We start from the raw sequence: 13,216 nt of genomic DNA on the forward strand, positions 1-13,216 counted from the left end.
AACATGGAGAGATTTTTAAAATAATGTTGACTGAAAAAAGTAAAAAACAACCAGACTGAGAGAATACGATCTTTTAGTTAAATTCAAGACACCTGTGCTCCCAAAATACAATTTGCAGAGTACAGGTAAACCTTGTTTTATTGGGCTTTGCTTCATTGTGCTTTGCAGATATTGCAGTTTTGTTTTAAAGATTTATTTATTTATTTGAGAGAGCGAGAATGAGAGAGAGTACATGAGAGGGGGTTGGGTCAGAGGGAGAAGCAGGCTCCTTGCTGAGCAGGGAGCCTGACGTGGGACTCGATTCCGGAACTCCGGTATCATGACCTGAGCTGAAGGCAGTTGCTTAACCAACTGAGCCACCCAGGCGCCTGCAGATATTGCAGTTTTTATAAATTGAAGGTTTGTGGAAACCTTTGTGTCAAGCAAGTCTATCCAACAGATCCAACAGCGTTTGCTCACTTCATATCTGTGTCACATTTTGGTGATTCTCATAATATTTCACTTTTTTATTATTATAATGAAAATTTTGAAAAACAAACTGAAAAATTTGTTATGGTGATCTGTGATCACTGATTATGACTCCCTGAAAGCCCAGAGGATGGTTAGCTTTTTTTGTTTGTTTGTTTAACAATAGAGTATTTTTAAATTAAGGCATACACATTTTTTTAAGACAGAATGCTATTGCACACTTAATAGATACGGTATAGTGTAAACATAATTTTATATGCACTGAGAAAGCAAAAAAAAAATTCATTTACTTGCTTTATCGAGGTGGTCTGCCGTGGAACCTTCAATATGTCCCAGGTGTGCCTGCGTAGTGGGGGCGGGGTGGGGGGAACTGTTTTCCCCCCTCCCTGTCTTAGTTTCATTGACTGGGGCCCTAGACATTAGACTAACAAAAGACAGAATAACAAGAGAAAAACAGAAGTTTATTAACCTGTGCATCCTGTATACTTAGCGGAACACCCAGTGATGAAGTGACTTGAAAGAGGTCGTTAGAAGTTGAACTTATATAGCATCTTAACAAAAAAGCCAATACAATTTTGGAGAAGTGACAAGACAAAAGGACTTTGAGCTTCTGTCGCACAAATTTCGGGAAGGCAAATCTATGGGGAAACTAATGGTGGGTAAGACCTAGTTGTAGCAAGATCTGTGTTGTAGATTTCTCTAGTGCTGTCTTCAGGCAAATAAGGCTTTGGAGTTGTGCTCTGTGATTCACATCTTTTCTTCCTGGTAGAGAGGGTGAGGGGTCACCTTTATAAATTGATGTGCTGCTTTTGGGCAAATAGAGGGAAGGTGGAGAACTTTTCTTATTTCTGCTTCTCCTCAACTTACTTTCAGCTCAAATACTCCATATGTTAAAGTGGCATATTTAGGAGTGGATTATTCTGCTACCCTTCAAGGGATTATATATGTATTTAGGAACAGATATCCAGCAAAGTGCTTAGGCAGTGAGGTGGGAATTGGGATGGAGGCCAGGATCCAGGAATAAAAGGGGTAAGTAAATGTAAACCAAGAGAAAATCTTGTATGTACTGATAATACTTTCCAGAGTAAAATTTACTCAATTTCTAACAACTTAAGTTTTTAAAAAATAAGAAAACACAACAGTTTGAAAAGAGAGTTATGGAAAGTTCTAGAAGGAGAACTTTGGTTTTAACGTAAATTAAATTTACATTTATATGAATGCTTATAAGTATATAGAATATTACTAATTTATTTTCGAAATTACTGTTGAGGAAATACTTTGAAGAGGAATTTTTGTTGTGTATTTTAATTTAAAAATGTATGTTTGAGGTACTGGGCAGCAGGACCTTTGGATTATGAGCCAAGAGCAAGATAGTTTGTATGGCTGTGGAAAGCCAGAGAGCATGGTAGACGTGGTGGAGATGCCTTTTCTACCGTGCAATTTCTAAGTCAATATACTGACATCTGAATTGTAAAAATCAACAAGATAAAACTGTAGGGGCCCAAGGCAGGCTGCCCCCAAATGTGCCACAATGGCATATTGATTATTTTGGAATCAAAGCTACTTGGGAAATAGCCAGCGCAAGGACATCCAGACTCTCCTCTGCCGCCAGAAAACACGAAATAAATTTCTCATATGAAAGGTACCTTTCCAGGGGCGCCTGGGTGGCTCAGCCGTTAAGCGTCTGCCTTGGGCTCAGGTCATGATCGCAGGGTCCTGGGATGGAGCCCCGCAGCGGGCTTCCTGCTGAGCAGGAGGCCTGCTTCTCCCTTTGCCACTCCCCCTGCTTGTGTTCCCTCTCTCGCTGTCTCTCTCTCTCTGTCTGTCAAATAAATAAAATCTTAAAAAAAAAAATTTAAAAAAAGGTACCTTTCCTGTATTAAGCAGGAAAATGACATCCTTATCACCAAAGATAGGGAGTTTAAAGCAGAGAAAGCTGTAGAAACAAACTTTGTTACTTTTTACTCATCTATTACCTCAGTCCAAATTCCACTTAGAATTTCTTACTAATGAAAACTGCCGCACTGTTTCCTTTATTCTGTCAAGTCCTCCCAAATTTATTGTCCCTTTGTCTAAAATGTATAAAAACTGCCTGCCTTGGTCATTTCTTTGGGTCTCAATTTCATCATTGGACCTCTGTGCATACATAGTAAAACATTTTTTCTCCTGCTACTCTGTCTCAGGTCAATCTAATTACTAAACCAGCTGAAAGAATGTTGGAGGGTAAAAGGAATTTTTCCCTTCCTCTACAAAACCAAAAGTAGGAAAAAACGAAAGGGATTAATTCATAAAACAATGCAAAACATTTCAAAATCCTTGAGTTTTAAAGAGAAATGATTGGAACTCTTATTGCATCTATAGGTCACTGTGAAGGACACAGGCTCCCCGTGATGGAAATATTGGTGAATATATATATATATATGTATGTATACATATATATATATATCTCAAAGGATGCCAGTTACCTGTACATAAAACCATAAACATCCCCAAGTGATCACTATTTTGTCTCCTCAGTGTTTTTATCTATGAAGTAGCATTAGTCACATTCAAATGATTGGTGACTTCCAAGCCACTGAAAGTAAATGAAAAATGAAATCACATTTTTGTCTATTATTGCATGTGAAACTAACAGACAATACTACCAGAGAAAATGGAAACCTTTATTTACCCTTCACCTGGTTTTATAATTTAGTAAGCACATTCAAGCTGCCCAAGGAAGTATAAAATATTTTTAGTCATTGTGCTCTTTTTATGATTTGACTAAACTGTAATTTCTCAAAGATCTGAGATTTTATGACTCTTTTATGGAGATTGCTTATGTTTTTAAACTTTCCTGTTATCTGATTTTTATAACCTTGAAAGAGTCTATTTCACAGTTAGCTAGTTCAATTTTATTTGTTAGAAAATTGTCGTAGTTGTCCATTAATTAATTGACTAATCCAAGAAACATTTTTCATCACTTTACACATATGCAAATACATACTGAGCATTGGAAATTAAAAGCACACACACATAATTTCCTGCCTTTGTAGAGCTTGCGGTCTAAAAGGATCTTTAGCTTTTAAATTGAACCACAAGTCTACCTTCCTGTGACATTTTAATTGCTGATTCTCTGTAGCAAACCAAAAACAAACAAACAAAACTTATTACCTCTTCCACATGAGAGCTCCTTAAAAATCTTAAGAATCATGTGCCTGGGTGGCTCAATTGGTTAAGCCTTCGGCTCAGGTCATGATCCCGGAGTCCCAGGATTGAGTCCCACATCCAGCTCCCCACTCAGCAGGGAGTCTGCTTCTCTCTCTGACCCTTCCCTCTCTCTCTCTCTTTTTTTAAAGATTTATTTATTTATTTTGAGAGAGTGAGAATGAGAGAGAGAGAGAGCACATGAGAGGGGGGATGGCCGGAGGGAGAAGCAGGCTCCTCGCTGAGCAGGGAGCCTGATGCGGGACTCGATCCAGGGACTCCAGGATCATGACCTGAGCCGAAGGCAGTCGCTTAACCAACTGAGCCACCCAGGAGCACCCCCCTCAATTAAATAAATAAAATCTAAAATAAATAAATAAATAAATAAATATCTTTTTTTTTAAAGATATTTATTTATTTATTGAGAGAGAGAGAATGGTAGAGAGCATGAGAGGGAGGAAGGTCAGAGGGAGAAGCAGACTCCCCGCTGAGCGGGGAGCCCGATGAGGGACTCGATCCTGGGTCTCCAGGATCATGACCTGAGCCGAAGGCAGTCGCTTAACGAACTGAGCCACCCAGGCACCCTAAATAAATAAATATCTTAAGAATCATCAGAACCTTCCTTATCTAGATATTATGAGTAAATCTTCAGATCACATTTCATTTTCTCCAAGACCCTCTTAAAATGCAATACTCGGAACTGAATGTAGACATTGTCTGCCAAATACAGTACACGGATGCTTTGCATTCTTTTAAACCAGCCTGGTACCTCTAAAGTTTGTCACTACTGTTTCGGCTATACTGAGCTACACTTCCCATTCCCTTTCTTGTATGCTAGGGTGGACCACAGGCGAAATACTTGGGAGATTGGAAAGGCAGAGGGGAAGCAACAGCTCTTTTATAGCTCACACACGTTTCCAATCTGCTAAATCACCTCCTTGGGGTGAAGTAGCATCTGGGTCTGCAACTGTTCTGGTTTGCCCTAGATCCAAGTTCTGACTTCTTCCACTCCTGAGTCAGATGTGTTTATTAGCTCTGTGACAAAGGACCCTGGAAATTTTGCAGGATACCCTTGTCAATAAGATCCAAGGCAAAAAGTGTAACATGGTTTCAGTCTGTCCTCTCCGGGTTCTGGCTGGTGCTAATGGGTTCCAACTGTCCCTTGGTCTCCTCCACTTTACATCCATCTTCCCTTCTTGACTGCCTGCCTAGTGTGCTTCATGCTCCAGCATTGGAAGCAGCCAAAATCACCTTGCCAAAGGTGCTTAACTGGCTCCCACAATTGCCCAGTTCTCTGTAGCAAATTATATATATGTGCCTCCTAGTGATTCTGCTTTTCTGGTTGAATGGATACAATTACTGTCTATTTAAGTTTTTATTATTTTCTTTTCAAAATTTTTTGTTTCTTTACTTATTTATTTATAGAGGTGGGGGAGGGGCAGAGGGAGAGGGAGAATCTTCAAGCAGACTCCCCGCTGAGTGCGCAGCCAGATGCAGGGCTGGAGCTCACAGCCCTGAGATCGTGACCTGAGTTGAAACCAAGAGTTGGATACTTAACCAACTGAGCCACCCAGGCACCCCAAAGTTTTTTTTATATTCAAATTTAATTTTGAAATAATTCACACACAGACACATGCACACACTGATACACTGATTTATGAAGAAGACATTACTGATCCACTTGATACTGGTGCCCTTTTGGTCCCATCGATACTGCATTTGCATTGCTCTCTCTCTCTCTCAGGCATCTACTCTCTCTCTTAGGTAACCACTATTCTGAATTTTATGCTTATCATTCCTTTGCTTTTCCTAATGTTCTAATGTATACATTATTTAATTTTGTACATTTTGAACTTTAAATAGATGGCATAAAATTAGACCACCATATGACAGTGATGACTTATAAAAATTATTTTCTTAAATCTGTGTACCTTTGGTTAAAAAATATTATCTAGATAGGCATCTTCCATCCCATACTGTATGTTTCCCTTGTTCAATTTGATTACATGGATTTTAGACCATCAACTTAGACTGTTGACATTCATTTGGATCTTGGTTCAGCTCTCGAGCGTATTAGATTTCCCACCTGCTGTGTTGCTTTCCCTCAAGTCTTGCTGAGAATATTTTCTATGTTTCCATTCAAATTATAAAAATATTAGGAGAGTTTCAAAAACAGAGCGCAGACACACATTACTATTCGCTTCACCTTAGTATGGCCTTCTAGTTCAATTTATATGTTGCTTTGCTGTGTTAGCGAAGTGTTCTTAGCATCATTCTTATACTTGCTGTAATTGTTTATTTACTTTTCACTCTCAACAGCTAAACAGTAATATCCTTGGTGAAGGGACAAAGCCTAATTCCATTTGTATTTTCTGTGCAAATCACAATTCTTGGTACTAAATAGGCACTCAGTAATTACATTATCTACTGAATGTTCCAGTTTCATTTAGAAGGACAAATAGGAATTCAAGAAATGAATAAGGTGGGAAAAGGTGTTTTAACCAGTAGAAGCAATTAAGGGGCAGGGTAAATTGAACAAAATTAGGGATAAGCTTAGTACTGTCAAATTTCCTTTAGGGAATTTACATTGCAGAAACATAAATAGGTAAATAAGCCAATGATCAGACGAGGCCTTCAGCTGAAGCATCTCCAGAAGTTTCAATAACATACTACAGGAAAATGAAAGTGGGGACCACTGACTCTTGAAAGAAATGTCTTTATTTTATTTTTTATTTTTTTTAAAGATTTATGTATTTATTTGAGAGAGAGAGAGAATTAGAGATAGAGAGCATGAGAGGGAAGAGGGTCAGAGGGAGAAGCAGACTCCCCGCTAAGCAGGGAGCCCTATGCGGGACTTGATCCCGGGACTCCAGGATCATGACCTGAGCCGAAGGCAGTCGCTCAACCAACTGAGCCACCCAGGCGCCCGAAATGTCTTTATTTTAAAAGGCATAATATGGGGGGTTGCCTTTTCTGGTCTTACATTTGGTTTTGAATAGTTTGGTATAACTTTTTTTTTTAAGATTTTATTTATTTATTTGACAGAGAGAGACACAGCAAGAGAGGGAACACAAGCAGGGGGAGTGGGAGAGGGAGAAGCAGGCTTCCCGCTGAGCAGGGAGCTCCGACACGGGGCTCCGTCCCAAGACCCTGGGATCATGACCTGAACCCAAGGCAGATGCTTAACAACTGAGCCACCCAGGCGCCCCTGAATAGTTTGGTATAACTTTTAAATGAGCTGGATAAACTGTCATGTTTTTCAGTTGAAAAAGAAACTCAGAGCTATTTGAATATTTGCTTTTGTTCACTTAAACAAGGATTTTTTGACACTGATTTCTTCTTTTTTATTTTGTTTCTCTCTTCCATCTTGCACCAACAGTTTTTGTTCCTGTAATATGCCTGAAGGGCGGGAGAGGGACAGAGGAAGAAAAGTAGGGTGGGGAAGTGGAAAATGGGGGGAGAAAGGGGGAGAGGGATGGGCAGAAGGAAAAGATTTATAGGTTTTCCTCTCAAAGATTCTGATTCAGTGGACTGAATTGGATGGTACTGTAAAACTGAATTTGGAGACATTTCCAGAATTGTTGGGGGTGTGCAACTAGGTTTGACAGCCATCATCTAAGGGATAAGGTAATGTGTTGACAAACAAATGAACACGCAATCACAAAAAAATCATCTGTGAGTCTAGTGTAAGCCAGTGATCAACTATTAGGATATTAGTGATGCCTGTCTTTGGAACTGCATCAGCAAATGTCTGTTCTGGTTCTGTGTCCGGATCACATTTTACTGCTCTCCCCTTGGGTCACCTATAAATCAAACACCAGTAAATTTTCTGAGTTGACCCATGTTCAAAAAACTGACCATTTCCTTGAAAAGATGTTGACATCTTAATTTCAAAGTTCCTCAGTGGTTTTATTTGAAATTAGCACAATTTTGAGGCAGTAAGACCTTCCAAATTCTATTTCTATTGATTAATTTCTCCTCTGTATTAATTAGATCATAGGCTTATAATTTCAATGGTATACATGAAAGAACTATATTAACAAGTGTTGCTTGTAAGAAAGAGGAAATTGTGGAGGCTGGAAAATTATGGGTGGTAATGGCAGAAAGAATCTCTCCTAAGGGGGGAAAAAACAAAACCCTGAAAATTGGAAGCTCGTGTCCATTCAGCTTATTCTCACAACAAGAATCACCTGGAATATTGTTCCAAATTATTCCATAACAAAAGTTTAAAGATAAAAAAAGTCTAAGAAAAATAACTACATAAAATCTGAAGTCATAAAAAATTTCAAAGTCAATGCTGACTCGAATACAATATAGAAGTGTTAAGGGAGAACACTGTGTATCCAGAGTCCTGATTTTTAAGCCACATTAACTACAATTGGTTGCGGTGTTAAAATTGTACTTTCCTGCATTGGCTATATTTTGAGACACCTTTATTTTCAGTGGTTTAAAATTATTTTCCAGTGAAATACTTTAACAAATCAACCACTGTTTCACTAACATGCAGTTTTCAAACTACAGTGCATTTTTTGTTTTGCCTTTTTTTAGTATAGAGTTTGATTTGAGAATGAGAGGGATTGAAATAAGCTCAGGTTTGATCTTGGCTGGGAAAATTAGAGTTAAATGGAATAGTCACTGTTATTTGACAGGATTATATGGCTATTTTAACAACACTAGTCTGTTCACATCCAAAAAAGTTCTGATAACTTATAAGTTGTATGTATAGTTTCATATTTGAAAGAGTAATACACATTACATTTTGCTTTTTCATAAAGAATTTGTACTTCCAGTCAAATATTTCTGACTTTTCCAACATTTTTGGGGATACAGACTTAAACTAAAAATTTTGTCATATATATGAGTTTGAAATAATGTATCTGAATATATATGTTATGTACATACCTATATAGGTGTGTATGTATATCTAGATACCTGCATCTAGTTATATAGATGTGTGTGTGCGTGTGTGTGTGTGAGATTTAAAATGAAGTTATGTATTTTAAGGGCATATCATGTGCTTCCATTCCAAGAGGGCACTGTTTTGTTAACTGAGAATCTCTGAATAGTCTTTCCCTCAAACAAAATAGGCAAAATACTTTTAAAGTGTTTTATATGATTAATTATAATTCAGACCAATAGGAGATGTTAGATAGAGAATAAGAAATAATACCAAAAGCTGTGTTCCAATGGTATGAAATCACTATAATACAGTACAATGTTGATGAAATTCAAATTTTAGAAAAACATTTGGCTCTTGGTGTCAAGTACACAATACCCCTGAGTGCAGAGATGCTAACCCAGTCTAGTACTCATTCTACTGGAAATGTATACAAAGTTAGTGGAATAGCTGAAATCATGGAAGAAAGTGACTTCCACCTAGGTCGTTCTTTAGTAATTAACTGGCAAGGGTTTATCTTCCCTTCCTCTCTTCTCTTCCTTTGTGTATAGATGTTACCCTTTCTTCCTGTTTATAAACTTGAGTGGATTACAGAGAAGTGAAACTGAAGGCCAGGTGTATAGAATTTCAGTTCCTTGAGGAGCAATATCTGATCTCACATCCTCCACTTCAAAGAGAATGGCTTTGTTGAAATAGGAAACACAGGTAGCGTTGGGTCACCAGGGGACATAATCAGTTATTTGAAAGTACTCCAGAGATTGCCAAATATTATCGCTTTTAAAGTAAGCTGGGGCTGGGGTGCCTGGCTGGCTCAGTAGGTGGAGCATGCGACTCTGGATCTTGAAGTTGTTCGAGCCCCATGTTGGGTAGAGAGATGACTTAAAAAATAAAATCTTTAAAAATAAATAGAGTGAGATATGGGCTAATTAAAATTTTTTTTGCTATATATTCAAAGAACAATTTCTGATAATATTCTAAAGTAAAATATTTGCTTAACTTTAAATATGTTATCTTTATAGTTTCTAAAGTTTTATTGTGTTATATAATCTTTATTGAATACAAAATATTTTGTAAAGAAACGACAGTATTTTTTATAGGTAATACACATAATATTTGTAAACTGAAGATGAATTTTTGCCCTGCCAACCTATGAGGAATTTAGTCTTTCAAAATGCATTTACTTTCAGTTTTAGAGAAAAAGTTGAATAAGTACATGAATGTGTGTGTGCACGTGTGCGCGTGCTCATGTTTATACCTGTATCCAAAATGTCTGTTTTTTTAATACTCACTTCCATATATGTGACATGAATCATTCATCAGTATATTTAACTCTATTCATGAGTAACTTTTGAGAGTAACTTAATATGTTTCTTTAAGGTTTCTTGACTCATGTATTCAGGAAAATAATTAAATATTGAGATATAATATATATTTATTATATGTACATTATAATCTCTTAAATGTGATAGATTAGTATCAAATAATCTCCATTAATAAAAGCTGGGTGAAAGAATGCTTCACCTTTGAAATCAATACTTATACTGAAAATGACATAGAAGGAAGAAAGGGTAACCCTTAGATCCTTTTCTTTTCAGTTCTTTTTTACTCATCAATAAGTAGAAGGTAGAGTGTTGGTGGAATGCGCATGTGCCAAGAAGCAAAATAAAAACAACAAAGTTACTTTTGTGCAACATTTTCACTTACTTGGTAAGAACCAAAAACATGTATGTATAAACGATGACATATGAATTGTGTAATTTCAGTGACTCTGCATATGAATTACATATTCTTATATTTGCATCTAATCTGGTATTGAACAATATAAAGATGAACGGTAAAATTCTTTCTAATAATTAACATTTTTTTCTCTACTTAGAGAAATATAAAAGACGGAGGTCGAGAGAAAGACCACAGAAGAAAGGTAAAAAGCTTTATGGTTTAGTACTTGTAACGGAACTTCTTCCTGCTTTTTGAACAGGGACTTCACACTTACATTCTGCACTGCATCCTGCATATTATGGAGCTATCTCTGCCCAGTTTATGGTAGGCCCTGGAGAGAATATCACCATGGCATAGAGATAAGCGACACTGTCTTCCAGGTGCTGCAGTCAGTGTTTTGGCCATCCTACGTGATTCCACTATGGTGACAAACCTTTCCAGATTCTCTTTGCCAGTGTGTTGGGGCACGCTCACTCAGACTCACCATTGCCCTGACCTGCCCTGTTTATTTGCTTCAACGCCAAAGGGACCAGCATTTCTAAAATGTTTTTTCAAAGCATCCTAAGACAGTAGAGTTCTTCTCCTTTGGCTAAGGGGCCTGGCTGGGCTACAAACAGATGGAGAATGTAATTTGTCCCCTCAAAGGTCTGGAAGATGCTGAGACTCTGGACGAACTTGTACACCTGAGTCCTCCAAGGGCCCCCTGATCTGAATGAACTTGCTTTTCAGGCTGTCTCTATGCCATTGACTTTGCTGATGGCTCTACCTATCCTTTTTATTTCTGGTCCATGCAGAAATTCATTGCAGAAGCTATGAACTGAGATCTTTATTATTTGGATACACACAAAGAAAGCTGAGAAAATGCAGTAAACTCTACTTTCTTAACCAGATTTTTAAGACTAATCCTAATCCATTTATATATTGCCCTAAATGCATCCCATGCCACTTTTTTTTAAAGTGGGGTCTTTATCTTTTGTACTGATTTATTGGTGCTCTTTTATTTTTGTTTTTTTATTCAATTGTTTTTATTTTTTTGAATTTTAATAATTTATTTAACCAAACATTTGTCTAAAAGCAGTATTTCAATCCTTAATCAAGTATATAAAATATTTTTTAAAATTTAAATTTAATTAATTAACATATAATGTATTATTGGTTTCAGAGGTAGAGGTCAGTGAGTCATCAGTCTTATATAATACCCAGTGTTCATTACATCCTGTGCCCTCCGTAACGTCTATCTATCACCCAGGTACCCCATCCCCCCACCCCTCTCCCCTCCAGCAACCCTCAGTTTGTTTCCTATGATTAAGAGTCTCTTATGGTTTGTCTCCCTCTCTGATTTTGTCTTGTTTTATTTTTTCCTCTCTTCCCCTATGATCCTCTGTTTAGTTTCTTAAATTCCACATACCAGTGAAATCATAGGATAATTGTCATTCTCTGATTGACTTATTTCACTTAGCATAATACCCCCTAGTTCATCCCACGTTGTTGCAAATGACAAGATCTCATTTTTTTGATGGCTATGTAATATTCCATTGTATATATACCACATCTTCTTTATCCATTTATTTGTCGATGGACATCTTGGCTCTTTCCACAGTTTGGCTATTGTGGACATTGCTGCTATAAACATTGAGGTGCACATACCCCTTTGGATCACTACATTTGTATCTTTGAGGCAAATACCCAGTAGTGCAATTGCTGGGTCGTATGGTAGCTCTATTTTCAACTTTTTGGGGAACCTCCATACTGTTTTCCAGAGGGCCTGCACCAGCTTGCATTCCCACCAACAGTATAGGAGGGTTCCCCTTTCTCCGCATCCTCGCCAACATCTGTCGTTTCCTGACTTGTTAATTTTAGCCATTCTGACTGGTGTGAGGTGGTATCTCGTTGAGGTTTTGATTTGGATTTCCCTGATGCCAAGTGATGTTGAGCACTTTTTCATGTGTCTGTTCGCCATTTGGATGTCTTCTTTGGAAAAATGTCTGTTTCTGTCTTCCGCCCATTTCTTGATTGGATCATTTGTTCTTTGGGTGTTGAGTTTGATAAGTTCTTTATAGATTTTGGACGCTACCTCTTTATCTGGTATATCATTTGCAAATATCTTCTCCCATTCTGTCGGTTGTCTTTTGGTTTTGTCAGCTGTTTCCTTTGCCGTGCAAAAGCTTTTTATCTTGATGAAGTCTCAATAGTTCATTTTTGCCTTTGTTTCCCTTGCCTTTGTAGACGTGTCTAGCAAGAAGTTGCTATGGCCAAGGTCACAGAGGTTCTGCCTGTGTTCTCTAGGATTTTGATGGATTCTTGTCTCACATTTAGGTCTTTCATCCATTTTGAGTCTATTTTTGTGCATCATGTAAGGAAATGGTACTGTTTCATTGTTCTGCACGTGGCTGTCCAATTTTCCCAACATATTGGTGCTCTTTTAATATTAAGGATATTAACTCTTTATAGATGATACACTGTACATATTTTCTCCTAATCTGTATTTTGTTTTTATTTTATGGTGTCTTTCATCATGTATAAATTTTCTTTAAAATTTCATACGGTAGTCAAAAATGTCAGTCTTTTTCTGTATATCTAACGTCCTTTTCTATCCCTAAAATAATTTGTAAATCCTTCTATAGCTTTTACACAGTATTATAGTTTTATCTTTAGAACTCTAATGAATTTGGAATTTATCAGTTAATATGATGTGTGTGATAGGGATCTAAATATATCTATCAAAATGTATAACACATTAGCCTCTAATTTATTGGATTATCTTTCTCTTCTTCACTATTCTGAAATATCATATATATATTCTTATGTACAGGTGTGTCTCCTTTTGTCTCTCTATTCTTCACTAAACTATTTGTCTTTTCCTCTACTAATATCACACTTTTTTCTAAATATGGTTCTCCAGTTTTCCTTGAGCTATTTTTATTGTTTTGTTTTGCCAAAATTAAC

This window comes from Zalophus californianus, chromosome 5 (assembly GCF_009762305.2).
Source record: "Zalophus californianus isolate mZalCal1 chromosome 5, mZalCal1.pri.v2, whole genome shotgun sequence".
NCBI classification, from domain to species: Eukaryota; Metazoa; Chordata; class Mammalia; order Carnivora; family Otariidae; genus Zalophus; species Zalophus californianus.